General features: G+C 39.5%; 2 pseudogenes; one reads left to right on the top strand and one right to left on the bottom strand.

Annotated features, from left to right (window-relative positions):
- The first annotated feature begins 6,082 nt into the window (after nucleotides 1–6,082).
- On the top strand, nucleotides 6,083–7,487 carry LOC110296103 (L-lactate dehydrogenase A chain pseudogene; annotated as a pseudogene).
- A 6,855-nt stretch (nucleotides 7,488–14,342) lies between these two features.
- Nucleotides 14,343–18,196, bottom strand: LOC110295625 (serine/threonine-protein phosphatase 6 catalytic subunit pseudogene; annotated as a pseudogene).
- Nucleotides 18,197–21,054: the final 2,858 nt, after the last annotated feature.

Below are 21,054 nucleotides of genomic sequence, written 5' to 3'. Positions count from 1 at the left end.
TATTTGTCCTACTTTTTTTATTTTATCTCTGGCCCCCAAGATAACCCTAACACCGCAACTCATGTTCCTGTATAAACAAAGAACACACTGGAAAATAGAGTCTCCCAGTTCCTCTCTCAGAAAAAGATAACAATTTGGAAATTACTCATCAAATTTCATTTTTGTGTTATGAGAGGCTAGTCTAGATCCTAAGCCATCGGTGGTGATAAACTGTGGGATACGCCAGTGAAGCATCAGCACACGACTATCGTTACATAAAGGAAAACATTTCTGCTCCTTCAAAGGAAACCAGGAAAAAGAAAGTTCTCGTATTGGTTTTTTATGTTACAAAATAAGCTTGATAATGCTGAAAATATCAGTAAATTAAAGGAGAATACAATGGAAATAGTCTCTAGGTATTATAGTGCATGTCTTTAATCCCTGGACTCAGAAGCCAAGAAGACAGGTGGATCACTTAATTCAAGTTCAGTCTGGTTTACAGAGTTGGTCTATGTTATCAGGTTAGCCAGGGCTACACAGAAAAATAGAGTCTCATAAAAAACAAACAAACAAACAAACACAACACTGAAATGGTTTACTCCCCTGTATTTCACAAGCTTTAAATCTTCCAGAAACTCTTATTATTATCACATACTAAAAAATATTCCTAAGAGTCGAAGTCAAATTTTGTGGTGCACCAGTAAACCTAGCATCTAGGAACCAGAGATAAGAAAAAAGGGAGATTAGGGACAGCCTGGGCCTCATAGAAAGATCCTATCTAAACAACCAACCAACCAAAACCAAATGAATTACAAATAGAAACACTTCCTTAGTTAGAGTCACGCCAAGATATTTTATATTATTTGTGACTATTGAGAAGGGTGTTGTTTCCCTAATTTCTTTCTCAGCCTGTTTATTCTTGTGTAGAGAAAGGCCATTGACTTGTTTGAGTTAATTTTATATCCAGCTACTTCACTGAAGCTGTTTATCAGGTTTAGGAGTTCTCTGGTGGAATTTTTAGGGTCACTTATATATACTATCATATCATCTGCAAAAAGTGATATTTTGACTTCATCTTTTCCAACTTGTATCCCCTTGATCTCCTTTTGTTGTCCAATTGCTCTGGCTAGGATTTCAATTACTATGTTGAATAGGTAGGGAGAAAGTGGGCAGCCTTGTCTAGTCCCTGATTTTAGTGGGATTGCTTCAAGCTTCTCACCATTTACTTTGATGTTGGCTACTGGTTTGCTGTAGATTGCTTTTATCATGTTTAGGTATGGGCCTTGAATTCCTGATTTTTCCAAGACTTTTATCATGAATGGGTGTTGGAACTTATCGAATGCTTTTTCCACATCTAACGAGATGATCATGTGGTTTTTGTCTTTGAGTTTGTTTATATAATGGATTATGTTGATGGATTTCTGTATATTAAACCATCCCTGCATCCCTGGAATAAAACCTACTTGGTCAGGATGGATGATTGCTTTAATGTGTTCTTGGATTCGGTTAGCGAGAATTTTATTGAGGATTTTTGCATCTATATTCAAGTCTCTGAAGAAAGAAATTAAAGAAGATCTCAGAAGATGGAAAGATCTCCCATGCTCATGGATTGGCAGGATCAACATTGCAAAAATGGCTATCTTGCCAAAAGCAATCTACAGATTCAATGCAATCCCCATCAAAATTCCAAATCAATTCTTCAACGAATTAGAAAGTGCAATCTGCAAATTCATCTGAAATAACAAAAACCTAGGATAGCAAAAACTCTTCTCAAGGATAAAAGAACCTCTGGTGGAATCACCATGCCTGACCTAAAGCTTTACTACAGAGCAATTGTGATAAAAACTGCATGGTACTGGTATACTGACAGACAAGTAGACCAATGGAATAGAATTGAAGACCCAGAAATGAACCCACACACCTATGGTCACTTGATCTTCGACAAGGGAGCTAAAACCATCCAGTGGAAGAAAGACAGCATTTTCAACAAATGGTGCTGGCACAACCGGTTGTTATCATGTAGAAGAATGTGAATCGATCCATTCCTATCTCCTTGTATTAAGGTCAAATCTAAGTGGATTAAGGAACTTCATATAAAACCAGAGACACTGAAACTTATAGAGGAGAAAGTGGGGAAAAGCCTTGAAGATATGGGCACAGGGGGAAAATTCCTGAATAGAACAGCAATGGCTTGTGCTGTAAGATCGAGAACTGACAAATGGGACCTCATGAAACTGCAAAGCTTCTGCAAGGCAAAAGACACCGTCAATAAGACAAAAAGACCACCAACAGATTGGGAAAGGATCTTTACCTATCCTAAATCAGATAGGGGACTAATATATATATAAAGTTCTTTATATATATATAAAGAACTCAAGAGGTGGACTCCAGAAAATCAAATATCCCCATTAAAAAATGGGACTCAGAACTGAACAAAGAATTCTCACCTGAGGAATACTGAATGGCAGAGAAGCACCTGAAAAAATGTTCAACATCCTTAATCATCAGGGAAATGCAAATCAAAACAACCCTGAGATTCCACCTCACACCAGTCAGAATGGCTAAGATCAAAAATTCAAGTGACAGCAGATGCTGGTGAGGATGTAGAGAAAGAGGATCACTCCTTCATTCTTGGTGGGATTGCAAGCTTGTACAACCACTCTGAAAATCAGTCTGGTGGTTCCTTAGAAAATTGGACATAGTACTACCGGAGGATCCAGCAATACCTCTCCTGGGCATATATCCAGAAGATGTCCCAACCGGTAAGAAGAACACATGCTCCACTATGTTCATAGCAGCCTTATTTATAATAGCCAGAAGCTGGAAAGAACCCAGATGCCCCTCAACAGAGGAATGGATTCAGAAAATGTGGTACATTTACACAATGGAGTACTACTCAGCTATTAAAAAGAATGAATTTATGAAATTCCTAGGCAAATGGATGGACCTGGAGGGCATCATCCTGAGTGAGGTAACACAATCACAAAGGAACGCACACAATATGTACTCACTGATAAGTGGATATTAGCCCAAAACTTAGGATACCCAAGATATAAGATACAATTTGCTAAACACATGAAACTCAAGAAGAATGAAGACCAAAGTGTGGACACGGTGCCCCTTTTTAGAATTGGGAATAAAACACCCATGGAAGGAGTTACAGAGAGAAAGTTTGGAGCTGTGAGAAAGCATGGACTATCTAGAGACTGCCATATCCTGGGATCCACCCCATAATCAGCTTCCAAACGCTGACACCATTGCATACACTAGCAAGATTTTGCTGAAAGGACCCAGATATAGCTGTCTCTTGTGAGACTATGCCGGGGCCTAGCAAACACAGAAGTGGATGGATGCTCACAGTCAGCTATTGGACGGATCACAGGGCTCCCAATGGAGGAGCTAGAGAAAGTACCCAAGGAGCTAAAGGGATCTGTAACCCTATAGGTGGAACAACATTATGAACTAACCAGTACCCCGGAGCTCTTGACTCTAGCTGCATATGTATCAAAAGATGGCCTAGTCTGCCATCACTGGAAAGAGAGGCCCATTGGACTTGCAAACTTTATATGTCCCAGTACAGGGGAACGCCAGGGCCAAAAAATGGGAATGGGTGGGTAGGGAATTGGGGGGGAGGGTATGGGGGACTTTTGGGATAGTATTGGAAATATAATTGAGGAAAATACGTAATAAAAAAAAAAACAAATAGAAACACAAGACCCTCCCACCATTTTAATTATTATATACTTCTTTCCTCTGGTAGGAAACCAAATTTTAATTGCATTCAGAATTTAGACAAAGATAAGTGATCTAATTCTACTAGCAGCAGAAACAGAAAGAGAATATAGGGTCATGCCTGGTGCTCTCCCTGTCTCTTATTTAGTGGACATAGGATTAGTAAATGGTGAAAAGTTCTTTTTTTTTTTTTTCAATTTTGAGGCACATACGCTGTTGCTAAGTATTTTTGCTATTTTTACATTAAATTATTTTCAATAAGATATTGCCACCCTCCAAAAAATGACTCCTGTGGTCTTGCTGCTGTTTTTCCAATGTTTATTTGTCACAGCAAGAAGGAAATGCTAGCTTGTAAGCTCCAATTCAAATACCACACAGAAGGATGCTCCCAACATTACTTCTGACAATAATTGTGGAGGCTGTCAGGTTCTTGACATGGAGATTGCCAATCAGAACGCCTAAACAGTTGAGTTGGCCAGGAAGCACTGTGCAAGGATCGTTTGAGATAGGGCTTCTGGCTTTCTTCCTGACTGTCTTAGCCACTAAGGCACAAAATGAATCTAGAACATGTTCACCTGGACTAAGGCATTTTACACATGAAGTGAATCACAGCACTGAGTTAATGTCAGCACTAAAAAACCATATTTATGTTATTATACACATAATTGATGCACACTAGCATTGGAAAATTATCAAAGATCTAATGCTGACTAGCAGGAGAAAATGGCAGCCCTGTTATATCACAGCTGGTGACTGCTAAAAGAGACCTCTGCTTTGAGAGTGCCTGTCACTATTTAGGGCTTCCAACAAACTTCAAGAGGAAAAAACTCAAGAAAGCTGTCTGCTTCTCTGTGAGTACTTTTGGAGGATGGGCCCTCACAACCAGTCTATCCAGTAAGAAGATCCCAATGAAACTAAAGAAAGATCCATAGATGTGCGAATCACAATCCAGTAACAATCATGAAAAAGAAAGGAAGGAAACAGGATTCTTCCCAAATATCACAAATCTTCAGCAACTATAGCAAAGGATGCTGACAGAAGTAACACGAAGGAGACTTAAGAGTTAGTAGGAAGCCAATCAATGATTGTAACAGAGTACAAACTAACAGAATGAATTGAGTCCTAGGGAGTCTGCAGCATAAAGGAGATGGGTGAGATCATTAATGATATGTATAAAAAAAATAAGTCAGTAACATAAAGAAAAAGGAGGAAATTAAGATTTTTTTTAAAAACCAAACTAATAAAAATATTTGGAATAAAAACTCAATGTATTAAATATGAATGGAGAGAATTACCTATAAATTTTCCCAAACAGAATAAAGAGTATCAGGAATGATCAAGGTTAATGAAATTCTACATTCAAACACCAATCAAAAAAAGAAAAACAAAAACAAAAAAAACCATGATGACAACTTGCAAAATCAAAAGACCAAATGAACTCAGGAATCCAAAACAAACAAAAAAGAGCTAAGATTATAAATGCTTTTTATGTCTAGGGAGATAACTCATTAGATAAAGTGCTTCCACATAAAGATAAAGGAATGAATTTACAGATTCCCAGCATGTAGCAACTCACATAAAAGCCTGATTGAGCCTACCTGTTACTTTAATGCTAGGCCTGATGGTATAGAAGCAGGTGAAATTCTAGAACTTGCTAGACAGCAAGTCTAAGCAACAGATAAACTCAGGGGTCATGTAGACACACTGCCTCAAAAAGTAATATACAAAGCAATTGATGAAGCCACCTGATGCCAACCTGTGCCCTCCATACACACATACATATACATGCATGCACACCCATAGCACATATGTACATACAGACAAGCACAAATACATATCATATGCACATACACAAACAAAACATTTCATTAAATTATATTTAATAAAATTATGACAGAAAAATTTTTCTGTGCTTAGAGAAATGGGCATTTAGTGCTCCAAACAGACAGAAAAAGGAAAAAAAAAAACCCATAACATTACAGCCAAGATGTCCCAAAACAATAATAAAAGCTATTTAAAAAATAGTTCATTTATGGAGGCAAGCACATCATGTAAGAATATATTTTCAGCACTGAAAGTAACTATCTGTGTACTTGTATTGGATCGGTATCTTTTAAAATAGAGAAATAAGAACTTTTCAACATAAGCATAATATAATATGAGCTATTGGCATAATGGCACTTTATGACCATTAATCCTGTTTTCTTAACATAATACTGTACAGATAAGAGAAAAGAAGCCAGTGCCAATCATGAGTATATGTAAAAGAATAATTTCATGAAAAGAATAGGTGAACAGGGTGGGAAGGAGTCCAATATGTTCAACCCAGTAAACCATCAAACATTTAATAAAAAAAAATAGGGGTGCTGGAGCCACTGTCGCCTAGCCCAGGCCACGCTGCTTCTGCTCGCCCGTCGCCCCCCATCGTGCACTAGCGGTCTCAAAAGATTCAAAGTCCAAGATGGCAGCCCTCAAGGATTGTGAATCTTCTTAAGGAAGAACAGGCTCCCCAGAACAAGATTACAGTTGTTGGGGTTGGTGCTGTTGGCATGGCTTGTGCCATCAGTATCTTAATGAAGGACTTGGCGGATGAGCTTGCCCTTGTTGACGTCATGGAAGACAAACTCAAGGGCGAGATGATGGATCTCCAGCATGGCAGCCTCTTCCTTAAAACACCAAAAATTGTCTCCAGCAAAGACTATTGTGTAACTGCGAACTCCAAGCTGGTCATCATCACCGCGGGGGCCCGTCAGCAAGAGGGAGAGAGCCGAATCAACCTGGTCCAGCGAAACGTGAACATCTTCAAGTTATCATTCCCAACATTGTCAAGTACAGTCCACACTGCAAGCTGCTGATCGTCTCCAATCCAGTGGATATCTTGACCTACGTGGCTTGGAAAATCAGTGGCTTTCCCAAAAACCGAGTTATTGGAAGTGGTTGCAATCTGGATTCAGCTCGGTTCCGTTACCTGATGGGAGAAAGGCTGGGGGTTCACGCGATGAGCTGTCACGGCTGGGTCCTGGGAGAGCATGGTGACTCCAGTGTGCCTGTGTGGAGTGGTGTGAATGTTGCTGGCGTCTCCCTGAAGTCTCTGAACCCAGAACTTGGCACTGACGCAGACAAGGAGCAGTGGAAGGAGGTTCACAAGCAGGTGGTGGACAGTGCCTACGAGGTGATCAAGCTGAAAGGTTACACATCCTGGGCCATTGGCCTCTCTGTGGCAGACTTGGCCAAGAGCATAATGAAGAACCTTAGGCGGGTGCATCCCATTTCCACAATGATTAAGGGTCTCTATGGAATCAATGATGATGTCTTCCTCAGTGTCCCATGTATCCTGGGACAAAATGGAATCTCCGATGTTGTGAAGGTGACACTGACTCCCGAGGAAGAGGCCCGCCTGAAGAAGAGTGCAGACACCCTCTGGGGAATCCAGAAGGAGCTGCAGTTCTAAAGTCTTCCCAGTGTCCTAGCACTTCACTGTCCAGGCTGCAGCAGGGATTCTAGGCAGACCACACCCCTCTCGTCTGAGCTGTGGTTAGTTCAGTGGTGTTGAGGTGGTGTGGGGAAACATCTCACTCCCCACAGCTGTGCCCTGCTGCCAAGTGGTACTTGTGTAGTGGTGACCTGGTTAGTGTGACAGTCCCACTGTCTCCGAGACACACTGCCAACTGTGCAGGCTTCGATTACCCTGTGAGCCTGCTGCATTGCTGCCCTGCGCACCCTCACCAAACATGCCTAGGCCAACGAGTTCCCAGTTAGTCCTAACCTGACTCCAGTGTGTATGTCTTGTGCATAAATGTTGTACAGGATATTTTATATATTATATGTGTCTGAAGTGTGCATTGCAATATTATGTGAGATGTAAGATCTGCATATGGATGATGGAACCAACCACCCAAGTGTCATGCCAATGGAAACACCAAATAAACCTTGAACAGTGAAAAAAAAATAGGAGAGAAAGGAGGCTGGAAAGATGGTTTAACAGTTAAGAGCACTGGCTGCTCTTCCAGAGGTCCTGAGTTCAATTCACAGCAACCACATGATGACTCACCATGTGGATCTGTAATAGGGTCTGACGCCTTCTTCTGGTGTGTCTGAAGACAGTACACTCATATACATAAAATAAATTTTTTAGAAAAATAGGAGAGAAAGAAAGGAATAGTAATACCACAACAAAAAACAACAACAAACAAAACAAACAAACAAAAGCAAGAGAAATAGTGAACATCTCTCAATAATGACTTTAAGTATATATGGCCTCAACTTACTGATAAAAACACACAGTCCAGCTAACTATTTTGAAAATAAGAATTGTCAGTTGTCTCCAAGAAACACATCTCATAAGCAAAGACTCAAACATATTGAGACTCAAAGGATGAAAAACTATAAAGTAAATCAAATCCATATACCACCTCACATAGCTTTTCTAATATTGATAGGGTGCATCCAACCAAAAGAATTAGAAGTCAAAAAAATCGCTACATATTAATAAAGAAGCTATTCATCAATAACCAATGACCATTATAAATATGAATACATTAAGCATAAAACAAATCATGTTTCCATAAAGCACGTAAAAATCAGATGGGTTCTGGTACAATAATAGCCATGTGGAATGACTCCAACATCCCACTTTTCATCTTTAAATTGGTTATTGGGGCTGGCTAGTTCTTATGTCACTTTGACAGAAACTAGAGTGATCTGAGATAAGGGGGTGTCAGTGAGAAAATATCTCCATAAGACTGGGTTGCAGGGCATCTTCTTAATTGATGTGGAAGGGTCCAGCCTACTGTGGTTGATGGTCCTAGCTTCTATGTGAAAGCAAGATCAGCTAGCCATGGCGAGCAGTTATGTGGAAGTGTAAGCAAATAAACCATTCTTCCCGGAGTGGCTTATGGTCCTGAAGTTTTGTCACAATAGAAACCCTAACTAACACATTATTCAAACTAAAATTTAACAATGAAATTTTGGAGTTAAACTACACCATGCATTAATTGGACTTCATTTCCATTTTTATTCAGTATAGTGCTTGAAATCTTAACTAGGCCAATAACTAAAGAAAGAAATAAAAAAGGATCAAATAGATAAAGGGAAAATCAAATTATACCTGTGTGCAGATGATATGGTGTCATACATAAAATATCATGTAGATTCTACCAGGAAATGACTAGAACTGATGAATATTTTCAATAGAGTAGCAGAATACAATGTCAACATATGAATCACAGTACCTTCTGATATACCAAATATGAAAAGCTGAGAAAAAATCAGGGTAACAATCCCATTCTCCATGGTTTCCACAAGAACTTTGAAAAGCTGGACAAAGTGATGTATGTCTTTAATCCCAACACTAAGGAGACAGAGAAAGGTAAGTGTCTGCAAGTTCAAGTGAAGCCTGGGATACAGAAGAAGTTCCTTGACAACTAAGTCTGTATAGTGGGAACTTTTCTCTAAAAAGCAAACAAAAATAAGTTTTTTGAACTACCTCGAAATAATCTTAATCAAGGAAAAAAATCTACATTGAACATTAAAACATGGTCAAAGAAGCTGAAGATATTAGAAAATGAACAATCTTCTAATTTACATGTATTAGCAGAATTAATACTATGGAAATGATTATATTACTGAAAGTAATCTAAAGATTTTTGTTCATGTATAGACTCTAAATTTACATTCTCTTTCTCTCTCTCTTTCTTTCTTTCTTTCTTTCTTTCTTTCTTTCTTTCTTTCTTTCTTTCTTTCTCTCTGTTTGTGTGTGTGTATATGTATATAGAGAACATGAAAATTTTAAAAAGTACCCTAAGAGTGAAGAAAGAGATCCTACTAGAGAAATGACAAATAAGAGACTAAATGAATTTACGTGGTACAGAAGGTTAAACTGGACTGTTTGTAGAGAGGACAGAGAACATCAAGACAAGGAAGTACAGAAGCTAGAAAATGGGTGAATAAGAAAGTTAAGAGACTTTGAATTTTAGGTACTTTGTATTTTAAAAGATACTGGATATTTTAAAGGGATTGAACTTTTAATATGCAAAGACTGTGGGACTTTTGAAGTTATTTAGTTCTTGGGGATCAATAAGAACCAAGGGTTGAGACTTACTAGTGATGTGTTTGTGTGTCAAGTTGACAAGAGGTCAATTGTACTGGCTAGTTTTATGTCAACTTGACACAGTTGGAGTTATCACAGAGAAAGGAGCTTCAGTTGGGGAAATGCCTCCATGAGATCCAGCTGTAAGGCATTTTCTCAATTAGTGATCAAGGGGGGAATGTCCCCTTGTGGATCGTGCCATCTCTGGGCTGGTAGTCTTGGTTCTATAAGAGAGTAGGATGAGCAAGCCAGGGGAAGCAAGCCAGTAAATAACATCCCTCCATAGCCTCTGCATCAGCTCCTGCTTTCTGACCTGCTTGAGTTCCAGTCCTGACATCCTTTGGTGATTAACAGCAATGTGGAAGTGTAAGCCGAATAAACCCTTTCCTCCCCAGGTGCTTCTTGGTCATGATGTTTGTGCAGGAATAGAAACCCTGACTAAGACACGAGCTAACATAAAAGGAGGAAATCTCACAGGGGACACACCCTTAGAGAAAGAACTACAGACAACTAAGGAATGATGAGAGCAGGAGAAGTAGTCTTTCCCAGGGATGAGCCCATAACTCATTATCCAATATCAAGTTGTTAGCCTTGAAATCAAATACATCAACCAACACTAAATGAACTGAGCATTTACACAGATATCTATTTATATGTATGTGTGTCTGTAACAATAATAATAATAATAGGAACCATGAATATTAGAGGGAGTTGGAATGATGGACATGGGAGAAGCAGAAGAGAGAAAGGAGAGGAGGAGAAATGAGGGAATCATATTTGAATTTCAAAAGATAATAAACAAAATAATAATCATATATGAATTCATGATACAAGTGGTTAAAAGTATACCTGGTCCTGTAAGCAAAGGAAATCCATCAACCTAGTCCTCTGCTAAAACTGTTCATTTTGTCTCTAAGAGTGACACGGTTTATGAAAGCTAACAGCTATTCTGAAATAGAGAAAGGACATTTAAAGCACACAGGATGGGATGCATTTGTGCTTAAAAGGTGTGTCTTACAAAAGGGATGAGGAATTCAGAGCTGCCACCCAAGATATGCAGACATGGCAGATGGATCAACCTGTGCTAAGGGTGCTTGAAAAGAACAGGTGTGTTAAGAGTCATCATTTCTAGGAAGAACTGTGCAAGCTAGAAAGAGCTGATGAGAAAGCTGACTCTCTTGTAACCAGGTGAAAAGCAATTCTTCTCACCAGTACCTGAGACTTGGTGCTATGCTGGAGACACACAAAGCATCCTTCTAAAGCATCCCTTTCCTCCTATTTGCTTTGTATCCCTCCATCCTCCTTCTAGTGACCCTCCTGCAATTGGCTGACCATTCCAAGTCTCAGGGCACTTCATTTCTTCACAATTGATCCTCTTTTGTCCAAATCATATAGAAACTGCTTCTTTCCCTGGTTTTCACTCTGTTGTGAATGTCCCTATGGGTATTTATAAAATTAGCACTTGAATGATTTCTGATTGTGTGTGTGTGTGTGTGTGTGTGTGTGTGTAAGTTAAAATGTAATCCTTGGTGTGGGCCAAACTCCAATCTAGCTGTGGTTCTTATACTGAGATGGACATGAAAAGCTATGTGCCAGCCTAGGAGGGAGACTTCAGAAAAACTGAAACATGGCAGCAACCTGATCCTGGGGTTTTAGCCCACAGAACTGCAAGAATGGAAATTTCTGTTGCTTAAACATCCAGGCTGTGGTATTTTATTCATCATCTGTAACAAACTAATTAATGCTCTCAAGTTAAATACATATGTGTAATATAATTGAGTCATATCTTTTCTTATCTACACGTCAGTTTCCTCAATGCCATGAATTCCCCTGAAAGAGATGGTATAGCTTACTTATGTCAGCATAAAATTTTAACTATATAGAGAGAACACATAAATTTGATCTCACGGACAGCTTATGGAGGTGGTATTATGGTTCTACGTTTCCACAAAGCAATTTCCTTCTCTAGCTAAGCGCATTTGAAAGGGTGCTGACCACAGCATTTATACAATTGCCTTCAGCCCAACAACCTTAATGAGAAACTGATGTCTGTGTTTTCATCTCCCCACTGCGTGGTGTCTGCCTCTTTCAGAGTACTGCTGCAATCATTTGCTCGTGTTCACTACTAACAACATGCTCTCAACAATCACATTGCTGAGCGGTCCATTATATTTGGTTTCTCATACTATTCCTATTATTTTTGAAATGTGACGTTTTTAATTCTTTGAGAATCTCGTACAAGCATACAATGTATTTTAATTATACTCACACCCCCACCGCTTCCCCTTACTCCTCCCCCCAGGATCTAGCTTTTCCCAACAACTTCATGTCTTTTTAATTTTTTTATACCCCACTGATTCCAATTTGTGTGTAGAGCCATACGCTGGAACATAATCCACCTGCCACAATGAAAACCCACTCTGCCTCCTCAGAAGCCATCAACCGCTAATACCTCCACAGCCATCTGTGGGGACTTGTGACATCATGTCTGGTCCATACTGGAATGTTGATTGGCATGATCCTGTGCATGTCTTCTGTATGAAACCATAGTAGCTGTGTGTTCTGAAGACCAATAGTCCTGTCATGTGCAGAAGAAGGGATGCAATTCCATGGCCTCTGTAGCCTCTATGTCATCTGAAAGAACATTGCATGCTCTTAACCACTGAGCATCTCCACAGTCTTCCTTTCATGTATAGATATTTTGACCTTTAGGAAATTTATTTTAAATTCTTTTAAAACATCATCCAACAAAGGACAGTGATATTTACAGCTGGGAAAAGTGCACATAACTCATTCATCCGAAGTTCATTCTGTCCCCTGGACAACTTTCCTGCAGATTTAAAAAATGGAAATTTTCTTATTTATATTTCAAATGTTTCCCCCTTTCCAGGTCTCCCCTCTGGAATTCCCCCCCCCAACCTCCCTCTCCCTGCCTCTATGAGGCTGCTCCCCTACCCACTGACCTACCCACTCCTGACTTCCACCCTGGCATTCCCCTACCCTGGGGCATCTAACACCCTCAGGCCCAAGGGCCTCTCCCCCCAACTAATGTCCAACAAGGCCATGCTCTGCCACATATGTGGCTGGAGACATGGGTCCTTCCTTGTGTACTCTTTGGATGGTGGTCCAGTTCCCAGGAGATCTGGGAGGGTCTGGCCAGTTGACACTGATGCTCCCCACATAGGGTAGCAAACCCCCTCAGCTCCTTCAGTCCCTTCTCCAACTCCTCCATCTGAGACCTCATGCCCAGTCCAATGGTTGGCTGAGAGCATCCACCTCTGTATTTGTCAGGCTCTGGCAGAGCCTCTCAGGAGACAGCCATATTAGGCTCCTGTCAGCAAGCACTTGTTGGTATCCACAATAGCATCTGTGTTTGGTGACTGTATATGGGATAGATCCCCAGATGGGGCAGTCTCTGGATGGCCTTTCCTTCAGTCTTGCTCCATACTTTGTCTCCATATTTCCTTCTGGGAGTATTTTGTCCACCCTTCTAAGAAGCACTGAAGCATCCATACTTTGGTCATTCTTCTCCCTGGGCTTCATATGATCAAGGAATTGAACTTTAGGTATTCTGAACTTTTGGGCTAATATCCACTTATCAATAAGTACATAATGTGTATTTATTTTGTGACTGGGTTACCTCACTCAGGATGGTATTTTCAAGTTCAGTCCATTTGCCTGTGAATTTCATGAAGTCATAATTTTCAATAGCTGAGAAGTAATCTATTGTGTAATGTACCATTCCTGGTGGGATTGCAAGCTGGTACAACCACTCTGGAAACCAGTCTTGTGGTTCCTCAGAAAATTGGACATAGTACTAACAGAAGATTCAGCAATAGCACTTCTGGGCATATACCCAGAAGATGCTCCAACATGTAATAAGGACACATGCTCCACTATGTTCATAGCAGCCTTATTTATAAAAGGCAGAAGCTGGAAAGAACCCAGATGCCCCTCAACAGAGGAATGGATACAGAAAATGTGGTACATTTACACAGTGGAATACTACTCAGACATTTCTTAAAACTTACCAAACTAAAACAGAAGGCTGAATGGTACATAAGAAAGAGTATTTCAGTTAATTGTTAATTGGCTTTTTTTAAAGGAAATACTTCTGTCTTTTCTGGAACAGCAACTACACAAGAGCTTACACAGAACAATGTAAGAATTAAGATATTTCTTCTTGAGAGTATTAAGATGAATCACACATTTATAAGATGGGATAGGTGAGTGATGGAATTCATAGGAAAACATGGCTACTGAAATATAACAAACAATAAATTTAGACAATTAAAAAACTGTAAAATCAAGAGGCAGCATTTCAGCCACAAAATAATCAATGAAAAGTATATTGTAGAGGATGATAAAAGAAAGTTGGTGTAAAAAGAGAGCAAAAAAAAGAAAAAGGGCCAGTGGGATAGCAGATGACTCCATGGAAATATAGAAGCATGGTTCTGGGAAGAATAACATGTACTGACCCTGGAACTGCCCCAAATAACTTTGATTCTCTCATATTGACACCTAGTCCATGAGGGAAGCAATATTAGCAGTAGTTAGGAACAGACCACACTGTGACCATGTCCTTGTCAAATGAAAATTACAGTCTTCATGCAAAGCTAATATGCTGTGAAGATGAATTTTTAAACATTTGAAATAAACAAACTCTTTTGCAACTTTTCCTTCAGAAAGCCACCCTCACCTTTGGGACTGAATGCCCAAGTGACTCTACATCTTCAGGTGCTGGTCATACCAGGTCAAAGGCTCCTTTGTGAAGGATTTCCTGACTTGATCAATGATTTGAATTTGATCCAATGTTTTGCTACAAGGAGATAAATTCCAAGAACAGAAAAAATCTGCTCATCAACTAATGCTGCTACTGTGATCATGTCAGAAACATTGGTACAGTATCTCCAGGCATTAGCATTTCCCTGTTTGGTTTGGCACACATCATAAAATCTGCAAACCTATGTTATCTGTCCACTCTCGTGATTTCCTCTTTAAAATGTAGTACGATCAGACCATTTAGCCTTTAGTGCAAGAAGGTAAGTGAAGGACTCAACTCTAAAATATAGTAACCTCTGTCTACACACTAACCCATAAATATACAGTTTGTGTTAGAAATCTAAACACCAGGTCTGAATAGCGTGCCATTATCATAAACAATCCGTGCATGCCCCCCACACTGTTGCTGGCATTGATGCTGGATAGAGAGTGAGCTCTTCCAAAAGCGGATCACAAAATCACGTGGCTGCTTCAGGTGTTTCTCAGGAAGGTACCTCCTCTGCCATGCCATCTCCAGGGACTTGTCCGGATCCTGAAATTCCAGTTTAGGGAAACCAGGCTGCAGCCAAGCTAGGAGCAGAGGCACTGAAGCCTGAACTCTCCTTTCACATTCTTAATTAGCATCTGTTGCTATCCTGCAGGTGGGAAAGATACAGACCTCCATGCATAAAGGGTCAAATTAGAACTTTTATTAGCAGACAACAGAGAGCAGGCCTCTGCCCTAAAGAATTCTCTACCCTAAAGCTAAGGTGTTTTTTTTTTAAAGATGAAAACCACAGTGCCGTCTTTGTCAAGTGTAGGTCAAGGGAACCTTGTAGCATTTGTGTTAGCAGAAAGATTTTGGTTATATATGAGCCATGGGCCACTGAGGTCATGAAAAGTTCAGAATGGACTGCTAAGGTGGACATGACTCTTTAGGACTTTGATGGAAAAAACACCTGTGCAAACACAAAATGGAGTCAGGGAACAATCTGGACAAGTTAAGATTATTTCATTTATTTCTGTGTATTATATATCATGCATTGTTTTCAGTGGAGTCTATGTATATTTGTATGTGGTTATGTATGTCACTTTATTGCTAACATTGCCATTTTCCCACTTTCCATTAAAAGTTACAAGACCACAGGGTATAGTGGCACATACCTTTCTTCCTAGCTCTCAGGAGGCAGAGGCAGATGGCTTTCTGTGAGTTCTAGGCTACATGAAACCTAGTCTGTATAGTGAATATATAACTGGTTATATATCTTGACAGCCAGAACTATGTAGCGAGTACCTTATCTCAAAATAGAAAATAGAAAATAAAACAAAATACCACTTACAAACTTTAATTCTAGAATAAAGGTAGCTCTGGGGTCTTTGAATGTGACATTTGTTTTCCTTATAAACCAACAGTCACTCCAAAGTGTACTTTCAGTTGTCCGTTGTCCTTGTGCTGATTATATCTGTTTGTTTTTCATCTCTCTGAAAGTACTTAAGCTTTAAGTACCCCAACTTCCTTGTGTAAAGTAGGATTGTGAGCCTCCATTATCCTGTGTAAAGTAGGATTGTGAGCCTTCTATCATGTGGAAAAGTGAGGAGCAATTCATATGAGCGCTGTGATTCCAAAGCTCTATTGATGTTTTCATATGTTCATTGAGAGAGAGAGAGAGAGAGAGAGAGAGAGAGAGATTTCAAGGGGTTTCTGGTTAAACCATTTTGGTACTTCATTTCCTTAAATGCTTTTAACACCTGGGAATAACATCATATTAAGCCATCTTATAAATAAAGATAATTTAAGAGCCTACCAAGTATGTATTATTACTAGGCTTAACCAAGAGATTCAAAAAAGATTTGCCACTAATTAGAACTAGATGTCAGAGGAATATAAATCATCTCTGAGGCCAAACTTCACTCTTTTCTTCTATGTTACGCTGACACAAACTGGTTCATATAATTGGGAATGAATTCTTAATCTCCAATGAATTGTACAAAGATTGCTTTTAGTCAATGAACCAGATGTTTTGAAATTGTTATTTAAATTCATACAGAGCCTTGACAGAAGAGAATATTGCATGAACACAGAGCATGTAAAGAAGTTCACAGCCTTACAGATGCAAGCTAGAAGGACCCGGACACATGAGACTCCATCACAAAACTGCTACAAATTAGATGCCTGAAAATAATAAGCATTGGGAAGGATGTAAGTGGATTGAATTAAAATTTTTACTCAGTGTGGAAGTAAGCACACACTGTTTATGAAAGATCACTTATTAGACAGGTATGGTGGATTGAACTCTGACTTTCAGAAAGGCTTTCTAGGGTAGTTCACACAGAGAATTCCACACTGTACCAAACATGTCCTGATTATGCTCAAGGAGCACTAACATTACCCTCATCCTTCTCTGTGTCACATAGAGTGACTATAGAGTAATTAAAATTGAAATGCTTTTCTCCAGTGTTTTATGATCTTTTCTATGTAGCATTAAGGTGATACCATTGTAGAAATGGGTCCTTTGAACCAAACAGTTGCTGTGTTTGCCAAATCAGCTATGTCTGCTGGAAAGGGACCATCACCAGTGTGCCTGTTACTATTGATATGCTCCCAGGAAAAGAGTACATAGGGATAGACTTTGGACCCCACCTGAGCTTCTAGCAGTTCTCACAAGATCCTTCCAAGTCATTTTTATGCAGTGCAGTTCTGCCCTATCACATGGACTCTGGGTCTAGCTAGAGAAGTGTTAAAGTTAGCTGTGAGGGTGGAGGACTCTATCTATGCAGCGAAGGGGAAGCAATCATCCAAGCCAGGGTGAGACATTCTCATGAACTTTGAAAGAGTTTTACTCTGGTTTGGGAACTTATGCAGAGACAGGAGACATTGTCTTCCCGGAAAAAGAATTAGTTATCACAATAAGCACTAAGGAACATTTGAAATCATGATTAACAGCAGCAGTTTTACCAAAGCACTATCTACTGTGGGTTTCATCTGACCATCCAAAGCAGTGTTTTTAACTATTTCCCCTTTGACTAGTACTCATTATGTGTGGAGCATTAATAAAATGAAAGAGGCTCTTGGGAATTGACTGTAGAAAGTTTGCCAAGATGTAAACCCCTCTGGTCTCTCTCCCTCAATAAAGAAGATCTTGGTAACAAGGAGTTAATTCTAAGTGGCTTGAGGAGAAAAGTGTTTAAGGACTGGGACATTAATTATACCAATCACTCCCTCCCTCTCTTCCTCCCTCTCTCCCTCCCTTTCTCCCTGCCTTCCTTCTTTCCTTCCTTGCTTCTTTTCTATTCTTTCTTCCCCCATCTACTTTTCTTCCTCCTTCCCCTCTTTCTTCCTTTTTCCCTTCGTTCTCTCTTTGTCCCCTCATTTCTTCTTTCCTCCCTTCTCCCTTTCTGAACAGAGAGCAGACTCAAACTTTAGAACAAGAAAATAACTAGAAAACGACACTTTAAACAGGTTTATGCACACGGCATTAATAATAACTTCATTCACCAAAACTGAAGCCTCAGCATAACAGCAACTGGGAGCAGGTTGGCACCCCTCCTTGACTATTTACCATCGCTGGAATGATGTCTCGGGCTTTGCCTTCTGTTGACTATGACTTTATTCTTCTGCTCCATGACTCTGGTCATCTAGGTTGTCCGGGTTACTCTGATGTAACCATATGTCAGTTAGTACGTTTTTTCCCAAACAGTGATCAGTCACATTCTGACTGTCAGGCTCTATGATTAAAACCAAGTAGACTACTTTCAGAAGACTCTCCCAGAAACCCTGACACTGTACTTTGTACAGCTGTAGTTCTGCAGGAATAGAAACTTAAATCAAAGATGAAAGGGAGGGATTTAAAGTAGGGTGTGGTAGCAAACACCTTTCATCTCTGGCAGATTTCAATGAGCTCAAGGCCAGTCAAGGCTTCAGAGTAAGACCCTGAGCTTTTTGGTTTTGTTTTGTTTTTTAAAGTAAGGTAGATGTGTGTGTGTGTGGGGGGGGGAGGTGGGGGGTTACTAGATGAAAGAAAATAAGCAAAGGATTTAAACCTTTAAGCATTGGAAGCATTGAAAGATTAGTTGGTTTTGGGTTTTTTTGGTTTTTTGTTTTTGTTTTTGTTTTATTTCTAACTGACACAGAAAAGAAACTGATTTTAAAACAGGCTTCAGAATTAGGAAAAAAACATTAAAAAGACTGCACTACATGCTACAAACTGAGATAAAAATGGGAACATTTGAAAGTGTAAAACACATAGCATGCAGCAACCTTGGTCAAATAATCTAGAAGAATAGACAATTTGACACCCAGTCAGCTGAAATAAGCAAGGAAACACAAGTCTCTCTCTATCTCTCTCTCTCTCTCTCTCTCTCTCTCTCTCTCTCACACACACACACACACACACACACACACACACACACCCCTAAATGATGAGGTTAATTGCTCTACTTCATGCTGTCTGTGTCTAGAGAAATTTCAGTCATAGCCTCAGTCATTTGCTGTTTCTACAACAGTAACAACAACAATAGGAAATACTTTATCAGGTATTAACATATATAAAAACAAAATGAGAAAACCTGTTTTTTTTTCCTTCTAGCCAGTGAAAACATGTGAGTTTGTATTGACTGTATCTCACATATATCTTTCTTCTGAGACACATCTGTCTTGTTTCATGATATGCTTAGCACAGTATAAAAGCAGGTACACCTTGTGTATAACCAGAAGGCCATGCCTTTGAAGACTCCTGTTCAGAGATATGAGTTGGACTTCAGACATAGGATGGATGTGTCCAGAAGTTTACTCCCATACTTCTCTGAGTACTGATGAAGGCAGTTTCCCAGAGTGCCCAAAGGAGGCCTTCCATCAGCACCCAGAGCTACATGCAGAAAGAAAGTGGAGATTACGGATGGCCTTGAACAAACTAGAAATAAATAGTTTTTATTACACTTGGCTCATCTTTTCTATCTCAGCAATGGGTGAGTTTGAAAGTGTAATCCTCTCCTAAATTTGTTAGTCCTTCACCACTTAAATATTTTAAAATCTTCTATTATGTGCCAGCAAGTATAACCTGACTTGTCATTGCCCTTGAAATTTACTAAGAACTTAAACTCATTCTACAGCTATGGATAAATAAAAATATTTGCTTAAATTAATGGCACTTCTCAAGTTTCATCTACCCATTTGATCTCAAGCCTATACCTATTCTTCTCTAAAGTTGAACTGTTTATACAAAACACATGTGTGAAGTAGACCCAGTGAGACTCCTCAGGGAAAGCTGTGGAGCTGAGGGAGGTACATATGAAGCAGTATCAACAGGCATCTCTGATCCCTGGGCTTTCCCATGTGAAGAGAATTCCTGAAAAGAAGTTCTGTCATCAAAGCCTGATTCAAACTGTAGCAATGTAGAGAGTTTGGGATGCTGCTGGTTCAGAGCATTACAACCTTATCTTAGCCTAGTTTTTAGCTTCCTGACTAGCCACAGCGTGACCTCCTTGGAGTTGGAACTAACATTCTATGACTCATTGATAAAAATATTTTGAAACCTACTATCTTAGTAGACTTCTTATACCAACTCAGAAGCCAACAAAAGTCATCAGATAACATCTGAACCCTAGGGAGAGATTCTTCTACTTTGCTGTAACCTACCTCTGATTTTCTCAGCAAAATAATTTTTTAAATACTTGATGTATGACTTTATTCTGTCATTACACAACTAGCTTCATGTTTTCTGGGCCAAGGTCACTCAATTTGGCTCCTGAATAATCTTATCTTTTATTGCCTTGAGGAGAGAGCTGTGTGTTTTGCATCAATAGTTAGTACAGGACAATGTGGGGGGTGGGGGAATCAAAAAATGATCCACTTTACAGGATAAATTGCCTGAATGAAAATGCAGTATCTGCATGGACCTATTGAATCCAGGCCCATCTTTCTTCAGGTGGGTTGTGTGAATTCTTTCCAGGGCTCCAGACTTCTCTTGTTTTGGTCAATGGTCCATTTGTTTGTTTTTTGCTCATTCGTTAAGAATCTTAATTTTATAAATACATTTTGAGTCTGCTTAAAAATTATTTAAGAGATCTAATTTGCTTGCTTGCTTTGAAAAGATCCTATTCTCAAATTTTGGTTGTATTTGGTTTCTGACTTTGCTTTTAATATTTTGTCCAATTCTAGACCTCTGAAAGGATTTTGGTTTCTGTTGTTGTTTGTCTTGGTTTTCTTTGTCTTTGGAACAGTTTCATTTTTACCATTTGGGCTTTGTCTCCTGACTCTCTGCCTCAAATATTTAACTCTGCCTCTATCAGGGAACATGGTACTTGGGGTAATGTAGCTCCACATTTCCTGAGACATGGTCACTCACATTTGACCTTAGAATAAACTATCCCTTACTCCCTTTTAAGTAAGAGCTGTGCTTTGTGTCAACACTCACTGACCCAGCATTCTGCAGTGTCTATACAGAGTCTTGCTCACTTTGACTCTTCTTTTTTCTATTCCCCGCCAACTTGAATTG

Source organism: Mus caroli, unplaced genomic scaffold, assembly GCF_978045245.1.
Source record: "Mus caroli unplaced genomic scaffold, Mus_caroli_1 scaffold_7, whole genome shotgun sequence".
NCBI lineage: Eukaryota > Metazoa > Chordata > Mammalia > Rodentia > Muridae > Mus > Mus caroli.
Note: the sequence above shows the minus strand (reverse complement) of the source record. Positions and strands in the feature narration are given on the sequence as shown.